This window comes from Staurois parvus, unplaced genomic scaffold (genome assembly GCF_062004578.1).
Source record: "Staurois parvus isolate SC_StPar_1 unplaced genomic scaffold, SC_StPar_1.0 ptg000575l, whole genome shotgun sequence".
NCBI classification, from domain to species: domain Eukaryota; kingdom Metazoa; phylum Chordata; class Amphibia; order Anura; family Ranidae; genus Staurois; species Staurois parvus.
Window position 1 is genome coordinate 1,707,405 of NW_028318371.1, and position 24,650 is coordinate 1,732,054.

General features: G+C 43.7%; 1 pseudogene; it reads right to left on the reverse strand.

Moving 5' to 3' along the window:
- Positions 1 to 24,650, reverse strand: part of LOC149450313 (F-box-like/WD repeat-containing protein TBL1XR1 pseudogene) — a 51,026-nt pseudogene that overhangs the window by 13,223 nt on the left and 13,153 nt on the right.

The following is a 24,650-nucleotide window of genomic DNA, read 5'->3' on the forward strand; positions in this document are numbered from 1 at the left end:
CCGGGAAAAAGGGGAAAAAAGGGTCCAGTGAGAGGAGGTGAGTTCCCTCGTCTCTCTCTAGATCCACAATACATACCATTTTGGTGTTCTGCCTTGTGGTGGCGCCCATTGACTTTACTGCCGGCGCCTAAACATCCAGCAACGGCTCTGAAGCAGCCGCGCAGAAAAGCCCGAGTCCTCTTCATGGTGGTGGGCCTCTTGGTGGTGGGATCTGCAGACTGCTCAGTGATCCCTCCTTCCATAGGGGGCTTTCCTTCCCCCGATTCCTCTTTGGTGGTTTTCTGAGAAATAAACGTTTTAATCTTCAATTGTCTCATTACGGAAAATAATGAAACCCGCTTCAACCTGTGTGAGAGAGGAAGTGCAGCCAATCGGATCAAATCCGAACCGATGAGACTGCAAGCCAAACTCAGGAGAAGGAACAATCACGTCTGCTCTGTACCGGGTACAAGGAGCGACTGAAGGGGCTCTGGCAGAGCTGGCTTAGGGGGAGAAAGGGGGGGGAGGGGGGGAGAGGGGGAGGGGCCAGGCGATGACATCACGGTGCTGGAGAGCCTTTTTTTTTTTTTTTCCAAAGTTTTCTTAAAGGGGCCACGTCCTTTTTAAATTCAGCCACCTGCAAGTTTAATTCAAAAACAAGGACGTGGCCCCTTTAAGAACTCTAGGTGACTGTTTTTTTTTTTGTTTTTTTTTCAAATCTCCTGGTACTCAGACAAACACAACTGACGATTTTTCCTAAAGGGGCGGCAGTTATGTGAATGCAGCCTCAGTATATAGATCTCATATACCAGGAGAAGAGGTTTTTTCTTTTTTTTTTAATTTAAGTGAGTTATTTTGATTGATATTTCAACCTTACAGTCCCACGGCTTAAAATAAAGGTCTTTATTCCTATGAGAACTCTGTGATTGGAGCCTTATCGCTGAATAGAAAGATTTCCTGCCGAGCAAATATTTTCATTTCTGTCTTGCTTTTTTTATTTATATTGTCTTTTATCGTTATTTCCCTAAATGGTGGAATTTTTTTTTTTTTTCAATGCGAAAACGTCTCCCATAGACTTTAATGCAAAATCCCCTCCCATAGACTTCAATGTGAAATCCCCTCCCATAGACTTTAATGCGAAAACACCTTTCAGTAGCAATCCTATGTGAACACTTCTCTTCTCTTGAGGCTCTGCTCTATCACTCGTGATTCTGGAACGCACCGCAACAAACTCGCACAGAACCCTTTCCATAATGACACTCAAAGCACAATGCGTGTGGGTGGCATCTGTGTGAACCTCCTCAATAGGAGCACATAATATCTCGCCTGTCATGTCAATCTGTGAGTTTGAAAATGCATCCAGAATGGCATATGTGTGAACCAGGGCTGCTCCTTTCACATTTGGGCATTTTGGGATTGCGGCAGAATCGCTGTGATCGCAAAACGCAGGTTCAGGCGCCATTATTTATTATTAGGGTCATGTACACGGGGCGTTTGGAAAACTCTTCTGACCTCTGGAAACTGACTGCTAGAAAACATAGGTAAAAAATGTCAGTTTAGCCGCGTTTGCATACCGCGTTTATGCGCGTTTACGTTTAGACGCGTTTTTAAATAATAGCATCAGGAGACCTTCCAAATGCCCAGAATGCACTGAAAATAGTAAATCAAGAAATATTTCAGACATTTTGAGAGGAATAGAGAGCAGAAGCAGAGAGAGCAGTATGTGTGGAGATGACCTGTCTTTTCTGGTTGTAGTCACTATGGATCCCATCATAATGCGGCGCATTTTACCATTTTTTCCTTCACGCGAAACCTGGACCTGACTGCGCTGGTGTACCGGGTCCATTGGAATACATGGAAAACGCTTTGCATGCACTTTTGATGAAGAAAATCGGCTCTGGACAGCATCTGGATATGGATCTGTCAAAGAACGCGTCTAAACGCAAACGATTGTAAAGACGGTTAACAGCATTCAGTTTGGCGTTTGAAATGGCGGTAAAATCTACTCCTGAACGCCTGTGTGTACATGGACACAGGGAGACATAAAGGAGAGTTCAGGGGCTGCTGAAAAATCTGCTCCACAGTTCCTGACCGTCAGTGTAGCAGCTGCAGTGTACATGAGCCCTGAAAACGTTTCAGTTTTGCCGTGATTGTCGTGCGGTAAGTCACATGGTGTGAAGCTTGTCCCCCAAAAGTCGCCTTGCCCCAGGAGCTGACAATCCACGCTACTCTTTACAAAAATCAGTCCGCTGGGTTGAATGAAAACAAAGCTTGTAGTGTGTACCCGGCTACAGCGCCCTCTGCTGGAGGTAGTGAGTAAACAGATGAAGGACTCCATCTCTTCCACTCTCTGCCCCTGATAACAGTCAGGTCTGCGATGGTTGAACAGTGACTGATGAAAGGTTATAGCCTGTGATAGCCGGGTGTGAAGAAGGGCAATAAACTCACAAATGATAATGTGTTCATTTCCAGGTCTTATCCCAGAGAGGTGCCTCTATGTCTGTACCACAGGGTGTTGCAGTTCATCTGCTCAGCCGGGATCAACTCTGTTGTCTCTCTTGTTACAAACTGTTCATGACCACTGTGGTTCTGGGTATGGTGCTGTGTGGTTCTGGGTATGGTGCTGTGTGGTTCTGGGTATGGTGCCGTGTGGTTCTGGGTATGGTGCTGTGTGGTTCTGGGTATGGTGCCGTGTGGTTCTGGGTATGGTGCTGTGTGGTTCTGGGTATGGTGCCGTGCGGTTCTGGGTATGGTGCCGTGTGGTTCTGGGTATCAGACTGTGAGGTCCTGAGTATCGGGCTGTGTGTGGCTCCTGGGTATCGGGCTGTGTGTGTGGCTCCTGGGTATCGAACTGTGTGTGGCTCCTGGGTATCGGGCTATGTGTGTGGCTCCTGGGTATCGGGCTGTGTGTGGCTCCTGGGTATCGGGCTGTGTGTGTGGCTCCTGGGTATCGGGCTGTGTGTGTGGCTCCTGGGTATCGGGCTGTGTGTGGCTCCTGGGTATCGGGCTGTGTGTGGCTCCTGGGTATCGGGCTGTGTGTGGCTCCTGGGTATGGGGCTGTGTGTGTGGCTCCTGGGTATCGGGCTGTGTGTGGCTCCTGGGTATCGGGCTGTGTGTGGCTCCTGGGTATCAGGCTGTGTGTGGCTCCTGGGTGTCCTGACCCGGAAGTGACGTGATGATATGACTTCTGGGGCCCCATTGACAGACTCCTGACCATGGAGGCCAGGATAGAATGTAATGCAGTGCACTGTATTCCTGTCAGTGTAGTACAGGGGACACACCCGGGGCTTTTAGACCTTTGATGTCTCAATAAAGAGAACCTGTCACACAGAAAAAAAGTAAAAAAAAATAAAAGTAATAAATGAAAGTTACCCCCAAGCACATCTCCTCCCCCCTCCTCCAAAATATAAAAATTGAGACCTCCCCACATATATGCATGTTGAAACGTCAAAGCACACAGTGGGGCCCCTACACATGAAGATGTGGATTGCGATACATGTTACATATCAGCGCACACGCCAGGATGAGGCAATAATTCCAGCACCAGACCTCCTCCATACACTACACTGATGACCTTTAAGGGGCTTTAACCCCTCCCACCTGACCAATGTACATAAACGGCCAGCTGGGAGATCCCCCGTTCTGACTGGACGGTCCTGTACGTCCCTCAGAACATGCGCTTGTGTGCGGCCCCGGGGCCACGCAACAGCACGGATCTGTGATGGCCGTGCCCGTTGGACTCAGCCCATTACGTATTGGGATATGAGCTCTCTGATTGGACCTTCCAATGGTGATGGCAGTGTCCAATCACAGCCATCTCTGAATGTCAGCTGACACGTGTCTCTGTAGCTGTTCCCTCAGCTGAGGTCTGTGAGAGCTCAGTGAGGGGGGGAGGGGGGGATGCTGCAAATTGTGACAGTTGATGTGTGTAGCTGATGATTTTATTCCTCCATTACACAGCTCTGCAGCCCCCCCACACCAGGACACCAAGCAGCATCTGTCCCTGTCCACATGTCAGCGTCTGTCAGTGTCCCACATACATGTCATCGCCTGTCAGTGTCCCACAAACATGTCATCACCTGTCAGTGTCCCACATACATGTCATCACCTGTCAGTGTCCCACAAACATGTCATCACCTGTCAGTGTCCCACAAACATGTCATCACCTGTCAGTGTCCCACAAACATGTCATCACCTGTCAGTGTCCCACAAACATGTCATCCCCTGTCAGTGTCCCACAAACATGTCAGCGTCTGTCAGTGTCCCACAAACATGTCATCACCTGTCAGTGTCCCACAAACATGTCATCACCCGTCAGTGTCCCACAAACATGTCATCCCCTGTCCCACAAACATGTCAGCGTCTGTCAGTGTCCCACAAACATGTCATCGCCTGTCAGTGTCCCACAAACATGTCATCACCTGTCAGTGTCCCACAAACATGTCATCACCTGTCAGTGTCCCACAAACATGTCATCACCTGTCAGTGTCCCACATACATGTCATCACCTGTCAGTGTCCCACATACATGTCATCACCTGTCACAGTGTACAGGGCACAAAACAAAGAAACAATAAAAAACAATGTAAAGTGCCCCCTCCCCCCCTCGCTGAAGTGCAAAGGTGAACGCAGGCATTGGTGTCATACACATACATGACCAGTGATCACACCACACATGTGAGGTATCGCGGTGAATGTCGGAGGAGAGCAATAATTCTATCACCTGACCTCCTCTGTGACTCTAAACTGGTAACCTGGAACGGCTTATAAAGTGTCTCCTATAAAGATTTGTAAATCACGTAGTTTGGCGCCATTCCATAATCGTGACAATTATAAAGCGTGACGGGTTTTATCTATTACTTGGTGCAACACCAGATTTTCTATTTTACCAAAAATGTGGGTATTATATAGTGTTTGTGCATCAAAATTCTTTAACCGCTTCCCCCCCGACCACTGCACATAATCGGCCAGGTGGGATCATCGCTGTTCTGATTGGACGTTCCTGAACAGTAGTAAAGTACAGGCACAGTGTTGTGGGGTCTGTGCTTTGTGCAGGCATGGAGTCACAGAGGGGAGGAGGGGGAGTTATGAGAGGAGGGGACTGGCATGGAGGGTAAAGCAGGGGGTGTAGGAATGGTGCTGAAAGGTGAAGAGGAGCCTGCAGGTGCAATGCTGACAGTGAAGGGCTGGGGGTCAGTTGGAGAGAAGGGGGGAGCAGGCATAATGGTGTTAGGGGGGCAGGTGCGCTATCTGCAGGGGGGGGGGTGCAGGCACAATGGTGTTAGGGGGGCAGGTGTGCTGTCTGCGGGGGGGGGGGTGGGGGTGCAGGCATAATGGTGTTAGGGGGGCAGGTGTGCTGTCTGCGGGGGGGGGGGTGCAGGCATAATGGTGTTAGCGGGGCAGGTGTGCTGTCTGCGGGGGGGGGGGGGTGCAGGCACAATGGTGGGGGCTATAAGCATTGGGTTTGGGTGAAAGGGGGCTGGACGGGTGCAGTAGTGATAGAGGGTTGAGATGTAGGAGTGTAGGGGGGCGGTGGGGAGAAGAAGATGCAGTGCTTAGAGGCAGCGTAAGAGGAAGGGGCGCCCCCTACCTGTTTTGCAAAACTACATTTTAAAACGTGGTTTTGCGCAGCCGTGCCGCCCTGCAAACATACATATGCAGTGGCTGGGGCTGAAGAGGTTAACCACTTCCCTCCTGGCCAACAGCCGAATGGCGGCAGGGAAAACGCACTAGATCGCAGCGGCGCGATCTGTCACCGGCAGTGTACCTCGGACACGGCCTATGACAGATCTGAGTACCGGCCCTCGTTGCCGGTACCATGTGACTTGCTGTGACCAATCACAGCAGGTCACATAACAGTTGTATACATTGGATGGCTTCATTCATGCATTCCATTGTATACTAGTGCCTAGCTGTGAATGGTCCCAGAGATCACATGCACATGTCATGTGATTAGCTGTGGCCAAATCACAGCTAAGCACAAAAAAAAAAACCTGAATGAATCGATGTCATTCAGGTAAATGCTTGCTTATAGCAAAGTAATTCTTTGCTATAAGCAAATTGAGTAAAAAAAAAAAAAAAATACTGATCACTTCCCCAAAGTAGTACAATGTTACTATGGTAACATTGTACTATTTTGGACATAGTGAAATATGAAAAAAAAAATCATAGAAAAACAAAAAACAATTTAATAAAAAATTAAAAATAATAAAAAAATGTTAAAAAAAATTTAAGAAAAATGTATATATATATTTTTTCATACTGTCACCAGTCAGTGTCCCTGATCACCGCCATGCCAGTAATATGATGACGCTGTACTGCACTGGTGACAGTATGTAAAAAAAAAAATTGTGAAAATAATTTTTTGCATTTTTTCATTTTCCGAAAAATGATGACAAAAAAAATACAACTTCAAAAAACTTGCCATGCCTCTTATGAAGTACGTCGGACTGTCTACTCTGCAAAAAGGGGTCATTTGGGGATATCTGTACTGTTCTGACATTCTGGGACCTCAAGATATTAGATTGGCCGTCAGTACTTCAGGATTGATCAATTTTCAGATCTATCCCATAGTTTGTGAACTCTATAACTTTCCTACAAACTAAAAAATACATTCTAATTTGGGTTATTTTCACCAAAGACATGTAGCAGAATACATCTCGGCCTAAATTTATGAAGAACAATAATTTATTTGCAAACTTTTATAACAGAAACAAAGAAAAACGTGGGGTTTTTTTTTTTCAAAATTTTCGGTCTTTTTTTTGTTAATTTAGCAAAAAATAAAAACCCAAGTGGTGATTAACCGCTTGCCGCCCTGCCACTGTATATATACGTGTGCAGGGCGGAACTCAGGCGCAAAACCACGTTTTAAAACGGGTTCCGCGCTCCCGACATTTTCGCCGGCAGGGGGTGCGCGGCCTCCTGCCGATCCGCTGGTGACAGCATTCGATCCCGGAGGGATCAATCATTAGATTTCAGCCAGTGATGTCTGGCTGAAATCAGATGATCGGTCCCTGTCCTATCCTGTCCTGTGTTGAAGTTTACACAGGACAGGATATGATGTCATTCTTCTCTGCCTGGACACATTCCGTTCCAGACAGAGAAGAAGAAACAGTAAAAGTGAGTAAAACACTACACATTTACAGTTAGAACACACCTAGGTCACATTTAACCCCCTGATCGCCACCCCCCCCCCCAGTTAACCCCTTCACTGCCCTGTCACCAGTGTCACTGATCAGTGAACCGATTTTTACTGATCACTGTATCAGTGTCGCTGGCGACTTCCGATAGGGTTAGCGCCCCTCACAGATAGCGCTAGTTTGCCCGCTAGTACACCAGTAATCCCATTTAACCCCTTAATCTCTCCCCCCCAGTTAACCCTTCACTGCCCTGTCACCAGTGTCATTGATTACAGTGAACAGATTTTTACTGATCACTGTATTAGTGTCACTGGTGACTTCCGATAGTGTTAGCGCCCCTCCCAGATAGCGCCAGATTTCCCGCTAATACACCAGTATTCCCGTCTAACCCCTTGATCGCCCCCCCCCCCCCGAGTTAACCCCTTCACTGCCCTGTCACCAGTGTCATTGATCAGTGAACAGATTTTTACTGATCACTGTATTAGTGTCACTGGTGACTTCCGATAGTGTTAGCGCCCCTCCCATATAGCGCCAGCTTGCCCGCTAATGCACGGGATTTTTTTTTTACCAAAAGAATGGAGCAGAATACATTTTGGCTTAAATTTATGACTAACTTTGAGTTTACGATATATCTTTTATAGCTGAAAGTAGAAAATATTGTTTTTTTTCAAACGTTTCGTGTTTTTTTTGTTTATAGCGCAAAAAATAAAAAGCGCACAGGTGATCAAATACCACCAAAAGAAAGCTCTATTTGTGTGAAAAAAAGGACGTAAATTTTGTTTGGGTACAGCATTGCATGACCGCGCAATTATCATTTGAATTAGCGCAGCGCCAAACAGCAAAAAAAGGCCTGGTCATTAAGGGGGGTAAATCCTCAGGAGCTCAAGTGGTTAAATACCACCAAAAGAAAGCTCTAGTTGTGTGACAAAAATGGTCAAATTTTAGTTTGGGTACAATGTTGTATGAGCGCGCAATTGTCATTCAAAGTGTGAGAGCGCTGAAAGCTGAAAATTGGCCTGGGCAGGAAGGGGGTAAAAGTGCCCGGTATGGAAGCGGTTAAGCACTGCACTATAGCTACTTGACATTGGGCAGGTGACAGTTGGCCGTTTTTGAAAACAAGGGTCAGTTTGACAGAGTCTATACCTGGTAACCTCCATAGCACAGTGGTTAGAGTGCCCGTCTAAAGAGTGCATGGTCGTAGGTTCGAGGCTTACCTCTGCCAAGTGCGTCTTTCAGCATGACTATGCAGTACTGGACATGAGATAAATGGATGTTACCAAATTTTTTTTTTTTTGGGCTTTGTTTTTTTTTTTAACATTCATTTTCTCTCATTTTATCTATTTGGAAAGCCTTTCATGGTCCCAGTGCGGGTAAAAGAGTCCGGACTGGAAGTGGTTAACCACTTGAGCTCCTGAGGATTTACCCCCCTTAATGACCAGGCCTTTTTTTGCTGTTTGGCGCTGCACTAGTTCAAATGATAATTGCGCGGTCATGCAATGCTGTACCCAAACAAAATTTACGTACTTTTTTTAACAGAAATAGAGCTTTCTTTTGGTGGTATTTTATCACCTGTGCACTTTTTATTTTTTGCGCTATAAACAAAAAAACCACGAAAATTTTGAAAAAAAACAATATTTTCTACTTTCAGCTATAAAAAATATATTGTAAACTCAAAGTTAGTCATAAATTTAAGCCAAAATGTATTCTGCTACATGTTTTTGGTCAAAAAAAATCCCAATAAGTGTATATTGATTGCTTTGTGTGAACGTTATAGCGTCTACAAATTATGGTATAGATACTGTAATGTATGCCTTTTTTTGCTATACAGCGCTGCACTAATTCAAATGATAATTGTGCGGTCATGCAATGCTGTACCCAAACAAAATTTACGTCCTTTTTTTCACACAAATAGAGCTTTCTTTTGGTGGTATTTGATCACCTGTGCGCTTTTTATTTTTTGCGCTATAAACAAAAAAACACGAAAATTTTGAAAAAAAAACCAATATTTTCTACTTTCAGCTATAAAAAATATATCGTAAACTGAAAGTCATAAATTTAAGCCAAAATGTACTCTGCTACATGTTTTTGGTAAAAAAAAATCCCAATAAGTGTATATTGATTGCTTTGTGTGAAAGTTATAGCGTCTACAAACTATGGTATAGATAATTTGAAATTTACACAGCTTTTACTTTCTGACCGCCCATCACATCTCTTGAGGTGGTAAAATACCAGGATAGAACAGACACCCCCAAATAACCCCTTTTCGGAAAGCAGACACCCTAAGCTATCTGCTGAGAGACATATTGTGTCCATGGAAGATTTATTTTTTTTCCACAAGTTTCTGGAAAATGACAAAAACGTTTTTGTTTTTTTTTGTTTTTTTTACACAAAATTGTCATTTAAATTATTTATTTCTTGCACAAGCCATGGGTATATGTGGAATTACACCCCAAAATACATTCTACTACTTCTACCCAGTATGAGGATACCACACGTGTGACACTTTTTGGGAGCCTAGCCACATACAGGAGCCTGAAATCCAATGACCACTTTGAAAGCCTGAAGGTGCGTAACTTCTTCATTTCACTTCCCCACTACCTATCACAGTTTCGGAGGCCCTGAAATGCTAGGATAGCACCAAACCCCCCCCCCCCAAATGACCCCTTTTTGGAAAGTAGACACTCCAAGGAATTTAAAAAGAGGCATGGTAAGTATTTTGCAGATCTCATTTTTTCTCACAAGGTTTTGAAATATAAAAAAGGAAAAGAAAAATATGTTTTTATTTTCTTTCTTCATTTTCCAAAAACTTGTGGCAACAAATGAGATCTTCAAAATACTTACCATGCTTCTTATCAAATTCCTTTGGGTGTCTACTTTCCAAAAAGGGTTCATTTGGGGGGGGTTTGGTGCTATTCTGGCATTCCAGGGCCTCCGAAACTGTGATAGGTAGTCAGGAAGTGTAATGAGGAAATAAAGCCCTTTAAAAGCCTGAAGGTGCTTATTGGATTTTGGGGTCGTGTACTTGGCTAGACTGCCAAAAAGTCTCTCATATGTGGTACCCCCATACTCGGGAGAAGTAGCAGAATGTATTTTGGGGAGTAATTCCACATATACATATGGCTTGTGTGAGCAATAAATTATTTCAATGACAATTTTGTGTAATTTTTTTTTTTTTTTTGTCATTTTCCAAAAACTTGTGGTAAAAAAATAAATTCTTCTATTGATTCAACATGCCTCTCAGCAAATAGTTTGGGGTGTCTGCTTTCCAAAAAAGGGTTGTTTTGGGGGGGGGGCGTTTTATGCCCAGCATTAGAAGTTTATGCCATACATCACACACTCTTCTAACCACCTGAAGACCAAGCCTTTTCTGACACTTTTGTTCACATAAAAAAAATGTGTATTTTTTGCTAGAAAATTAATTTAAACCCCCCAAACATTATATATTTTTTTAAAGCAGACACCCTAGTGAATAAAATGGTGGGTACTACAATTTTTTATGGCACATAGTACTCGCTCAGCAATTTTTCAAAAGCAATTTTTTTTTAAAAAATACACTTTTTTTACTTTTAATGCATAAAAACACAATATATTGGCCAATTATTTGGTAAATTATAAAAGATGATGGTATGCCAAGTAAATAGATACCAAACATGATATGCTTTAAAACTGCGCATGCCCCGTGCAATGGCAACAAACTGCAAACATTTTTAATATCCATAGGCAGAGCTTTAAAAGCCTTTAAAAGCTACCATTTTGGATTTACAGAGGAGGTCTAGTGTTAGAATTACTGCCCTTGATCTGACGTTCACGGCAATACCTCACATGCATGGTGCAACCGCTGTTTACATAACGGCACAGGGTCAAGGCTTGTGCACACAGGTGTGCGCGCATGGGAGGGAGTATTTTTTTTTTTTTTAGTTATTTTGATTTTTTTTTATTATTTTTACATTGTACCTTTAATTATTTTTTTTTTTAATCACTTTTAATGTTTTAACAGGGAATGCAAATAACCCCTATAACTTCAATGGGCATTGTCATATATTCTTTTTTGAGAAATATGGGGTCTATCAGACTCTAGATATCTCCTCTGCCCTTACATTATCTAATCAAACCAAAATCGGTGTGATCAGATGCTTTCCCAATTTACAAATGGCGCTGTTTATATCCTGCGAAACTGAAGTGATGAAATGCTCGGAGCTTCTGAATTCTTAGACTATAGAGATGATTGGCATCATTCTGGTGTCCAATCAGCTCTATGGTCAGCTGGCAGAAACACCGGCTGCATTCTCAGGTTCCCCCGATGGCACGGGACTGCCCAAGAAGGCCATGGAAGGCAGCGGGGGAGGGGGCATCATCTCCCGCTGCTTGTAAAAGCAATCTTGCAGCTAATTAGCCACTAGGATTGCTTTTACATGAAAGCCGATCCCCGGCTGAAGAACACAACACCAGGATGATGTCTGCAGCTGTAGGCATCATCCTGGTATAACCATTCAAATCCAGTGATTTACTAGTACATCGCTGGTCCTTGTTGGTTATATATGCTATGTTTTTTTTTTGTATGCAGCCTGTGGAATGAATGAAAAAATGAGAAGAACTCTCTGCCAGAAAAAAAGTGAGTGGTATGCCCACCATTAGAATATACCGCCCTGCTTCCACCCACTTCTAATGGTGGGCACACATTAGGTCACACTTTGCCACAAGTGCCAGTTCCAAGATTGAATAAATGTCTAAATAGTGGCACCCTTGAATAAAAATTGTCCACGTATAAGTGGTACCCCATATGGAGAAATGATGACACCAAGTCCCAAACTATCTTGTCACTGCTCCCCATGTAATCTGGGCATCCGGGCGGGCTCCACGTGACTATCTTTTCCCTCGTAAATCCGAAACGTATAAGTATAGCCTGTTGTCCTCTTACAGGTCTTCTACATCTTGACCCCATATCTGGCACGCTTGCTGATAGAAATCGTTTGAATGCAAGGCAGCCAGAAAAATTAATGAGGGACTCATCAACGCAGATGTTTTGCTGGGGAGTATAGACATCTGCAAATTTTAGGTTAAGGTGATTTGCGAGGGGCTGAATTTTGTGGAGCCGGTCAAATTCAGGGTCACGCCGAGGATGACAGAGTGTATTGTCGCTGAAATGCATAAAACACATTATACTCTCATATCTATGCCTGGCCATGGCAGCAGAGAACACGGCATATGATGAATCGGGTCTGCGGACCAATACAACCGCAATTCATTTCTTTTAGTAATGCCCATGTTGAGGGTTAGGCCCAAAAAAAATGTAAATTTGAAAACCGTAATGAGTTTCCTTGCGAATGGTCTGGCAAGGTTTGAATTTGGGTTGGCGGCAATAAATTGTTGTGCATATAAACTGCTTTGATCCACAATCAACGCATACAGATATTCCGTGAAAAACAGCTCCAAAAATCAAGGAGGTATGTGAAAGACCAGGATGTACTAGACCGCTGGTACTCGTCAGTTCACCAAAAGGTAGCGCGGCACTAGTACTGGCACTCTGCTGCATGTGAGAGTCATCAAAATTTACCGACAAGTGCTAACAGAGATCAGGCCTGATTCTGCCAACACTGCGGTTTTGTGTGCAATGTATCAAGTAACAGTGACCTACTGACACTGCACTTGCTGGGGGAGAAGGGGGGGTAAGCGTAGGGGCTAAACGCAGGTGTTGACAGGTGCCGGGGCTGATCATAGATATTGACCTGTTCAGACACTATACTAGCAATGGAGGTTTATTGTACATGAGCGTACTCCAACAAGGGTTTAAATGTGATGACTGATGTACTGACGGGCAATCTGACGGTATCTGGGAGGGGTGTGAAAACCATGGGAGCGCAAATCACGTGTATATATATATATATATATATATATATATATATATATATATATGTGATATTGCGTACCCATGCCGCCCTGTGGCAGTATTTCTGCTGTAGGGTGGTCAGGAAGCGGTTACAGAAGAGGTTTGTGTTACGGCGCTGCGTTACTTTAACTTACAATTGCGCGGTCATGCAACACTGCACCCAAATTAAATTTACATCCTTTTTTTTCCACAAATTGAGCTTTCTTTCGGTGGTATTTGATCACCTGTACGTTTTTAATTTTTTGCGCTTTAAAAAAAAAGGCTGACAATTTTGAGAAAAAAAAAACAATATTTTGGACTTTTTGCTATAAAACATGTCCAGTAAAAAAAATTAAAAAATCTAATTTAGTCACAAATTTCATCCAAAATGCATTCTGCGACATGTCTCTGCTAAAAAAAATCCCAATATGTGTAAATTAATTGGTTTACATGAAAGTTATAGCGTTTACAAATGGCGGGAAGATACTGGGATTTTTAATTTGTTTTATACTCGTAATGGCGGCGATCAGCGACATCCCCAGTGACACCAATACAGTGATCAGTGAAAAAAAAACCCACTGACACTGTACTCATGGCACTGGGGAGGAAGGGGTTAACATTTTTAGGGTTTACTGTGTGAAGGGAGTGTTTTACTAGGGGGCAGGGGTGTGTGCTGGACAGGGACAGGCTGATCGAGAGAGAGAAACTCTTCTCTCCTTCTTCAGCTTGTCACGAGCTGTCAGGGAACTGACAGATAGCAGGGCTGTGTATAAACAATGCAGCCCTGCTCTCTATCAGCGATCACCGCGAATCATGGGGAAACGGCCGGTAATGATCGGCCGTGACCCGGCGGCGGAGACCCGCTGTTGACACCCGCGGGACAGGTAGGGCGGACGCGCGCCCCCTACCTGTTTTGCAAAACTACATTTTAAAACGTGGTTTTGCGCAGCCGTGCCGCCCTGCAAACGTACATATGCAGTGGCTGGGGCTGAAGAGGTTAACCACTTCCCTCCTGGCCAACAGCCGAATGGCGGCAGGGAAAACGCACTAGATCGCAGCGGTGCGATCTGTCACCGGCAGTGTACCTCGGACACGGCCTATGACAGATCTGAGTAGCGGCCCCCGTTGCCGGTACCATGTGACTTGCTGTGACCAATCACAGCAGGTCACATAACAGTGGTATACATTGGATGGCTACATTCATTCCATCCATTGTATACTAGTGTCTAGCTGTGAATGGTCCCAGAGATCACATGCACATGTCATGTGATTAGCTGTGGCCAAATCACAGCTAAGCACAAAAAAAAAAAAACCTGAATGAATCGATGTCATTCAGGTAAATGCTTGCTTATAGCAAAGTAATTCTTTGCTATAAGAAAATTGAGTAAAAAAAAAAAAAAATACTGATCACTTCCCCAAAGTAGTACAATGTTACTATGGTAACATTGTACTATTTTGGACATAGTGAAATATGAAAAAAAAAATCATAGAAAAACCAAAAAACAATTGAATAAAAAATTAAAAATAATAAAAAAATTAAAAAAAATTTAAGAAAAATGTATATATATATTTTTTCATACTGTCACCAGTCAGTGTCCCTGATCACCGCCATGCCAGTAATATGATGACGCTGACGAATTGTGAAAATTATTTTTTGCATTTTTTCATTTTCCGAAAAATGATGACAAAAAAAATACAACTTCAAAAAACTTGCCATGCCTCTTATGAAGTACGTCAGACTGTCTACTCTGCAAAAAGGGGTCATTTGGGGATATCTGTACTGTTCTGACATTCTGGGACCTCAAGATATTAGATTGGCCGTCAGTACTTCAGGATTGATCAATTTTCAGATCTATCCCATAGTTTGCGAACTCTATAACTTTCCTACAAACTAAAAAATACATTCTAATTTGGGTTATTTTCACCAAAGACATGTAGCAGAATACATCTTGGCCTAAATTTATGAAGAACAATAATTTATTTGCAAACTTTTATAACAGAAACAAAGAAAAACGTGGGGTTTTTTTTCAAAATTTTTGGTCTTTTTTTGTTAATTTAGCAAAAAATAAAAACCCCAGTGGTGATTAACCGCTTGCCGCCCTGCCACTGTATATATACGTGTGCAGGGCGGAACTCAGGCGCAAAACCACGTTTTAAAACTGGTTCCGCGCTCCCGCAATTTTCGCCGGCAGGGGGTGCGCGCGCTCCCGCCGACCCGCGGGTGACACCATTTGATCCCGGAGGGATCAATCATTAGATTTCAGCCAGTGATGTCTGGCTCAAATCAGATGATCGGTCCCTGTCCTATCCTGTCCTGTGTTGAAGTTTACACAGGACAGGATATGATGTCATTCTTCTCTGCCTGGACACATTCCGTTCCAGACAGAGAAGAAACAGTAAAAGTGAGTAAAACACTACACATTTACAGTTAGAACACACCTAGGTCACATTTACCCCCTGATCGCCCCCCCCCCAGTTAACCCCTCCCAGATAGCACCAGATTGCCCGCCAGTACACCAGTAATCCCGTTTAACCCCTTAATCCCCCCCCTCCCCCAGTTAACCCCTTCACTGCCCTGTCACCAGTGTCACTGATCAGTGAACCGATTTTTATTGATCACTGTATCAGTGTCGCTGGCGACTTCCAATAGTGTTAGCGCCCCTCCCAGATAGCGCCAGTTTGCCTGCCAGTACAACAGTAATCCCATTTAACCCCTTGATCAACCCCCACCCCCCCAGTTAACCCCTTCACTGCCCTGTCACCAGTGTCATTGATTACAGTGAACAGATTTTTACTGATCACTGTATTAGTGTCACTGGTGACTTCCGATAGTGTTAGCGCCCCTCCCATATAGCGCCAGATTTCCCGCTAATACACCAATAATTCCATCTAACCCCCTGATCGCCCCCCCCCCTCCCGAGTTAACCCCTTCACTGCCCTGTCACCAGTGTCATTGATCAGTGAACAGATTTTTACTGATCACTGTATCAGTGTCGCTGGGGACTTCCAATAGTGTTAGCGTCCCTCCCAGATAGCGCCAGATTTCCCGCTAATACACCAGTAATCCCGTCTAACCCCTTGATCGCCCCCCCCCCGAGTTAACCCCTTCACTGCCCTATCACTAGTGTCATTGATTACAGTGAACAGATTTTTACTGATCACTGTATTAGTGTCACTGGTGACTTCCGATAGTGTTAGCGCCCCTCCCAGATAGCGCCAGTTTGCCCGCTAATGCACGGGATTTTTTTTTTACCAAAAACATGGAGCAGAATACATTTTGGCTTAAATTTATGACTAATTTTGAGTTTACGATATATTTTTTATAGCTGAAAGTAGAAAATATTGTTTTTTTTCAAAATTTTCGTGTTTTTTTTGTTTATAGCGCAAAAAATAAAAAGCGCACAGGTGATCCAATACCACCAAAAGAAATCTCTATTTGTGTGAAAAAAAGGACGTAAATTTCGTTTGGGTGCAGCATTGCATGACCGCGCAATTATCATTTGAATTAGTGCAGCGCTGTATAGCAAAAAAAAGGCATAAATTACAGTATCTATACCATAGTTTGTAGACGCTATAACGTTCACACAAAGCAATCAATATACACTTATTGGGATTTTTTTTACCAAAAACATGGAGCAGAATACATTTTGGCTTAAATTTATGACTAACTTCCAGTTTACGATATATTTTTTATAGCTGAAAGTAGAAAATATTGTTTTTTTTTTTAATTTTTGTGTTTTTTTTGTTTATAGCGCAAAAAATAAAAAGCGCACAGATGATAAAATACCATCAAAAGAAAGCTCTATTTGTGTGAAATAAAGGACGTAAATTTCTCTTGGGTACAGCATTGCATGACCGCGCAATTATCATTTGAATTAGCGCAGCGCCAAACAGCAAAAAAAGGCCTGGTCATTAAGGGGGGTAAATCCTCAGGAGCTCAAGTGGTTAAATACCACCAAAAGAAAGCTCTAGTTGTGTGACAAAAATGGTCAAATTTTAGTTTGGGTACAATGTTGTATGAGCGCGCAATTGTCATTCAAAGTGTGAGAGCGCTGAAAGCTGAAAATTGGCCTGGGCAGGAAGGGGGTAAAAGTGCCCGGTATGGAAGCGGTTAAGCACTGCACTATAGCTACTTGACATTGGGCAGGTGACAGTTGGCCGTTTTTGAAAACAAGGGTCAGTTTGACAGAGTCTATACTTGGTAACCTCCATAGCACAGTGGTTAGAGTGCCCGTCTAAAGAGTGCATGGTCGTAGGTTTGAGGCTTACCTCTGCCAAGTGCGTCTTTCAGCATGACTATGCAGTACTGGACATGAGATAAATGGATGTTACCAAATTTTTTTTTTTTTGGGCTTTGTTTTTTTTTTTTAACATTCATTTTCTCTCATTTTATCTATTTGGAAAGCCTTTCATGGTCCCAGTGCGGGTAAAAGAGTCCGGACTGGAAGTGGTTAACCACTTGAGCTCCTGAGGATTTACCCCCCTTAATGACCAGGCCTTTTTTTGCTGTTTGGCGCTGCACTAATTCAAAAGATAATTGCGCGGTCATGCAATGCTGTACCCAAACGAAATTTACGTCCTTTTTTTCACACAAATAGAGCTTTCTTTTGGTGGTATTTTATCACCTGTGCGCTTTTTATTTTTTGCGCTATAAACAAAAAAACCACGAAAATGTTGAAAAAAAACAATATTTTCTACTTTCAGCTATAAAAAATATATCGTAAACTCAAAGTTAGTCATAAATTTAAGCCAAAATGTATTCTGCTCCATGTTTTTGGTAAAAAAATCCCAATAAGTGTATATTGATTGCTTTGTGTGAACGTTATAGCGTCTACAAATTATGGTATAGATACTGTAATGTATGCCTTTTTTTGCTATACAGCACTGCACTAATTCAAATGATAATTGTGCGGTCATGCAATGCTGTACCCAAACGAAATTTACGTCCTTTTTTTCACACAAATAGAGCTTTCTTTTGGTGGTATTTGATCACCTGTGCGCTTTTTATTTTTTGCGCTATAAACAAAAAAACACGAAAATTTTGAAAAAAAAACAATATTTTCTACTTTCAGCTATAAAAAATATATCGTAAACTGAAAGTCATAAATTTAAGCCAAAATGTACTCTGCTACATGTTTTTGGTAAAAAAAAATCCCAATAAGTGTATATTGATTGCTTTGTGTGAAAGTTATAGCGTCTACAAACTATGGTATAGATAATTTGAAATTTACACAGCTTTTACTTTCTGACCGCCCATCACATCTCTTGAGGTGGTAAAATACCAGGATAGAACAGACACCCCCAAATGACCCCTTTTCGGAAAGCAGACACCCTAAGCTATCTGCTGAGAGACATATTGGCCCTGATTCACTATTGGGCGTGGGCGCATATTTATGGGCTTAAGCCCAATTTTCATGGGCGTCCGTCATTTTTTACCCTGCAACCTAATTCACTATTGAGCAGAGCCCATAAGCAGATGCCCAATCTAATTCACAAAAAGACACACGCCCGAAATCAGACTCACAAAACAGACTTGCTAAGAAGCAAGTCTAAAACCATGAAAAATCACTGCAGAGACATGTTCACTTAGAAATTTGCTTTGCCAAATATCAGGACTTCACTTTAAACAATATCTGCTATTTCCAAAAAAATTAAAAATGTGTTAAAAATCGTTTTTTTCAAGGAAATCGACACAGTAAAAATCTAGAAGCCCGTGCAGTGTCTTTGGCAGATACAACTGAGCATGTGCAGAACACATTTTAGACTTCTGCCATGGGCGTTTGCTTTTTAGCCACTGACTAATAGTGAATCTGATTGTGGATTCCTCTGAGAGCCGGCACTCGCTCGCGACTATTGTGTTTAATAAACAGCACTCGGCATATCTTCATGTAATCTAACTAGATTTCCTTAGTTCTAGTGATTCTATTTTTGTTTCTTATCCTTTATAATTATTTCTGTAATGATTTTACTTATTTCAAAGGTCTAGATAATATTTATTTTGACAGCTGAATGTAAAAATAAAGGTCCACAATAAAAAAAAAAAAAAAAAAAACAGCGTGGGTCCCCCCTCTCATCCATACCAAGCCCTTCAGGTCTGGTATGGATATTAAGGGGGAACTCCACGCTGAAATTTAAAAAAAAAAACAGCGTGGGTCCCCCTCAATATCCATACCAGACCCTTATCCGAGCATGCAGCCCGGCAGGTCAGGAAAGGGGGGGGACGAGCGAGCGCCCCCCCCCCTCCTGAACCATACCAGGCCACATGCCCTCAACATGGGGGGGTGCTTTGAGGCAGGGGGGCTCCCCCCCCCAAAGCACCTTGTCCCCATGTTGATGAGGACAAGGGCCTCTTCCCCACAACCCTGGCCGGTGGTTGTGGGGGTCTGCGGGCGGGGGGCTTATCAGAATCTGGAAGCCCCCTTTAACAAGCCCCCAGATCCCGGCCCCCCCCCTACGTGAACGAGTCTGCGGTAGATGCTCCCGCAGACTCCTTCACAAAAAAAAAAAGTGTGGTGTAAAAAAAACACAGTACAGGGTCTTTGACAAGTCCTTTATTAAAACAATGTCCCCCGAAGTAGATCCAACGTCAATCACGGCGGCGGCGGCGGCAGGGACCCGAAAAAAGAAAAAAAAAAAAGGTTCCGCTCCCGTCGGAGGCTTCCAGCCATGTGAAGAAGAGGCTAGCTGACAGTTCTTATATAGGTATGGGGCAGGGCCAGCCGGGCACATCATCCCCGCCCCTTACCTATTTGAGAAATGTCACCCTGTCTCTCCGCTGAGGCTAACTAGCTGAATGCAGGAGACAGTCTGACATTTCTTATATAGCTATGGGGCGGGGCCAGCCGGGGACATCATCCGAGTGACCCGCCCCATGTCACATGCTTGCTGTTCCCGGCTGGCCCCGCCCCATAGCTATATAAGAAATGTCAGACTGTCTCCTGCATTCAGCTAGTTAGCCTCAGCGGAGAGACAGGCTGACATTTCTCAAATAGGTAAGGGGCGGGGATGATGTGCCCGGCTGGCCCCGCCCCATACCTATATAAGAACTGTCAGCTAGCCTCTTCTTCACAAGGCTGGGAGCCTCCGACGGGAGCGGAACCTTTTTTTTTTTTCTTTTTTCGGGTCCCTGCCGCCGCCGCCGCCGTGATTGACGTTGGATCTACTTCGGGGGACATTGTTTTAATAAAGGACTTGTCAAAGACCCTGTACTGTGTTTTTTTTACACCACACTTAGTTTTTTTGTGAAGGAGTCTGCGGGACCATGTACCGCAGACTCGTTCACGTAGGGGGGGGGGCGGGATCTGGGGGCCCCCTTGTTAAAGGGGGCTTCCAGATTCTGATAAGCCCCCCGCCCGCAGACCCCCACAACCACCGGCCAGGGTTGTGGGGAAGAGGCCCTTGTCCTCATCAACATGGGGACAAGGTGCTTTGGGGGGGGGAGCCCCCCCTGCCTCAAAGCACCCCCCCATGTTGAGGGCATGTGGCCTGGTATGGTTCAGGAGGGGGGGGGGCGCTCGCTCGTCCCCCCCCCTTTCCTGACCTGCCGGGCTGCATGCTCGGATAAGGGTCTGGTATGGATATTGAGGGGGACCCACGCTGTTTTTTTTTTAAATTTCAGCGTGGAGTTCCCCCTTAATACCCATACCAGACCTGAAGGGCTTGGTATGGATGAGAGGGGGGACCCACGCTGTTTTTTTTATTATTTATTTAATTCACGGAAATAATTTAAAATTCAGCTGTCAGTGGGAAACCCCGATGACAGCTGAAACATTCCTTCTGTCCCTGCAGAGAGCTCCGCTATTATATTTGACATTAAAAAGTATAGAGACTGCAACATTGTATCCATTTGTATCCATTCCGGATATAGATGTTTTTATTCGGATACAAATAGATACAATGTTGCAACCTTTATACTTTTTAATGTCAAATATAATAGCGCAGCTCTCTGCAGGGACAGAAGTAATTACTTCGCTATTATATTTGCAGGCCGTAGATGGGGCGAAAATCGAACAATTTTTTTGCCATTGGTGGTAACGTCGGCCCATTGAACAACCGATTTTTTTTTTTTTTAAACGGTCAGTTTTCGCCCCATCTAAGGCCTGCATTTTTCTTTTTCTTATTCTTTTTTTTTATTCTTTTTCTTGCAGGTCATGGCTCATGTGCAGATTATTTATCTGTTAAAAGATCAGCCAATTTGCCGATCATTGCAGCTAAAATCGGCCGATCTGCAAAATCGGCCAATTTTTATCCAAATTTACCAATTAAAAAAAGTTGCAAAATCCCCAAAAATGGCTGACCAATTAACCCACTAACAGGCTGAAAATCAGCCGATTTTTTTTGCGGACGATTTTAGACCCATGTAAAGCAGGCCATAGATGGGTCTAAAATCGGCCGATTTTTCTGCCGAAAAGAAAATCGAACGATTTTCGGGCCGTTAGTGGGTTAATTGGTCAGCTGTTTTTCGGGATTTTGGCACATTTTTTTTATCAGTAAATTTGGAACAAAAAATTTTCAACTTTACTGGTAAACAAAATATGCTAAAATCCCAAAAAATGGCTGACCAATTATCCCAATAACGGAAGAGGCCCTTGTCCCCATTAACATGGGGACAAGGTGCTTTGGGGGGGAGCCCCCCTTCCCCAAAGCACCCCCCCATGTTGAGGGCAGGTGGCCTGGTATAGTTCAGGAGGGGGGGCGCTCGCTCGTCCCCCCCCTTTCCTGACCTGCCGGGCTGCATGCTCGGATAAGGGTCTGGTATGGATTTTGGGGGGATCCCCAAGCTGTTTTTTTTTATTTCAGCGTGGAGTTCCCCCTTAATATCCATACCAGATCCGAAGGGCTTGGTATGGATGGGAGGGGGGACCCCACGCTTTTTTTTTTTTTTTTTACATTCAGCTGTCAGTGGGGAACCCCGCTGACAGTTGAAACATTAAAACATGGCTGTCGCTCCTACAATCCCGCATGAGTTATGTTATCAACTCATGCAGCATTTTAGTAGCGAAAACCAATGCAGCGCTCATGTTTCAGCTGTCGGCGGAGTTCCCCACTGACAGTTGATGTAAAAGTATTGCAGGGAATTATAAACAATTTGTAAAAAACCCGGCGTGGGGTCCCCCCTCCCATCCATACTAAGCCCTTCGGGTCTCGTATGGATGTTAAGGGGTAACTCCACGCTGAAATTAAATAAAAAACAGCATGGGGTACCCCCCAAAATCCATAACAGATACTTATCTGAGCATGCAGCCCAGCAGGTCAGGAAAGGGGGGGGGGACAAGCGAGCGCCTCCCCCCCTCCTGAACCATACCAGGCCACATGCCCATACCAAATTATTCAAACATTTGTAAACAGACCAATTAACTGAAATGGTTTGGCATTTGTACCCCAAATATGACGTTCCCTGAGGCGTTGGTAAACCGAGGTACGCCTGTATTAGTATTGCAATCCTTTGTATTGGGATACATAGAACCATCATACATGTGAATTGGCAACATAGCACAACATTTGTGTCACATTGGAGATATCTGGTAGTTACACTGAACTTGCCCAGGGACCTAGGATTGATTCACAGCACAGAAATACAGGCTGGATTAGCAATGTAGCTCCGTGGATTAGTGGTTAGCACTGCTGCCTCACAACTCTAGGGTTGTCGGTTTGAATCCCAACCCCGGTGAGGAAGTAGTATGATCTCCGTGTGTGGCTGTCTTCAAATAGATGTTCTGGCAACATCTTTGCTTTCTGTCTAAGTGATCCCTAAAATGTGAATTAGAATGAGGCCTTGTCTGTTGAAACACCTTCAAAGCTGCACCTTATGTGAATGTCATACAATGGGGTAAGATAAGAGCCTGGAGCACTAATAGATTTGATAATGATGGTTTACACTCAACCCACTTTTGTGAAGGATTTGGCAAGCAAAGAGCTGACAGAGAGAGAGAAGAGCGAGCCAGTGAGATGAAGAAGAGTGAGCGAGAAAAACATACTGAAGAGTGATAAAGAGAGACATACAGAAGAGCGAGCCAGTGAGACAAAGAAGAGTGAGCGAGAGAGAAAAGACTTGGTTGGTGAATCCACACATCAAACTTGTCACAAATACTGGTATGGATTTTTCCACCAAATGCAAAGCAGACCGCACGCCTTCAAAGATTTATTTCCTTTGTTAATTCTCCTGCTTCGCTCACACTATATGCAAATGAAAATTACTGTTTAAGTTGCCAATTTTACTGTGTTTTCTAGAGAATTACTAACTAGTTGTGTTTTCAATTGTGTGTAGCATTGCGATTTCTATTTGAGTCTAGATGTTAATTTGCTAATAAATGGCCAAAATCTTCAAATACCTTTGAACTCTCACTGCAACAAATGGCGTACGTTAATACACTCACATTCACATTCATTATATCCAATATCAGGTACCATGTCAATTCACAAATCGCACCTGAAATTGCACACCCTGGATGCGACTTGTCATGCGATTGGCATGGCCAGCAACTTGCCCTTTGCATGGCAAATTGCACACAATGTTACTGGGGGCTAACACCACTGTCACATCTAATCCGATGCGGCAATTGCCCAACTTACAGTGAAGTTGCACGAGTTCACAATCCAATTGGATGTGAACAGAGCCTACAGTGGCCAATAGGGTGCGACTTGGTCTACGATTTGCAAGTCGCCTGTAATGCCAATTGCATGGCAATCGCAAACAATGTTACTGGGGGCTACCCAGTCACATTAAAGCAGATTTTTAAGTGGTGTTATTGACACCACAGTCACATCATGTGACTTGCATAGAAGTTGCATGATTTCAAAGTTAGGGTACATGGTGATTTCAAGTGCAATTTGCAAGACAATCGACACCGATCTCTCAGCAAATTGCATGAAAAGTAGTGTATTCATTACTCTATTATTACTTGCGGCTCCAACCAAGTTTGAACCACAACAATATGAACGCTCCAATAGCGTGCACATTGAGTGGGACTTGGCATGTGATTTGCACAACATGCAAGCTGTAAATCGTCTGCAAAGTCGCACCCTATTGTCTGCTATTAGAGTGACCACATGGGTGCGTTTCAAACACTGATTTCTATAGTAGTACATGTACTACTTTAGTGGCAATTTGCATAGAGATCTGTGTCAGATGTCTTGAAAATTGCATTAAAATGGTCAACTTTACTGTAAGTCGCAGGATTTGTAAATCAGCTTTGCCCAGAGTGTAATGTTTGGTGATGTTTGATTTCTGGAGTGTTTTGCCAATTGATGGGAAATTCACCATACTAGTCAAATCGATTTGTCATTTTCAGTATTGCATACAAGATGTGGTCATGTGACTGTCTTAACTCATGCGAGAATCTGGAGGGAATTGTGACCATAGTAGCAATAAAGGTTCCAATTGGGGTTCCCTTTCACATCCCTGCTCAATGTTCTGTTGTATGCTGCACACGTACATTTCACTGTATATATCTTTCTGATTTGTGGGGCCTGTATACCAAGGGTTAATGCAGGTAGGAAGAGGATTCGTCAGGTGAAAACACTTTCACTGACCAAACTAAGGTCAGTGGTGGGTGAGGCTTCATTGGGTGTGGGGCCTTGTTTGGCGCTCCAAATACAACCTAGCTTATATAAAGATGTGCAGTAGGGAGTGATTTGGCCTGTTACTAGGCCGGGTGGTTTGTGACT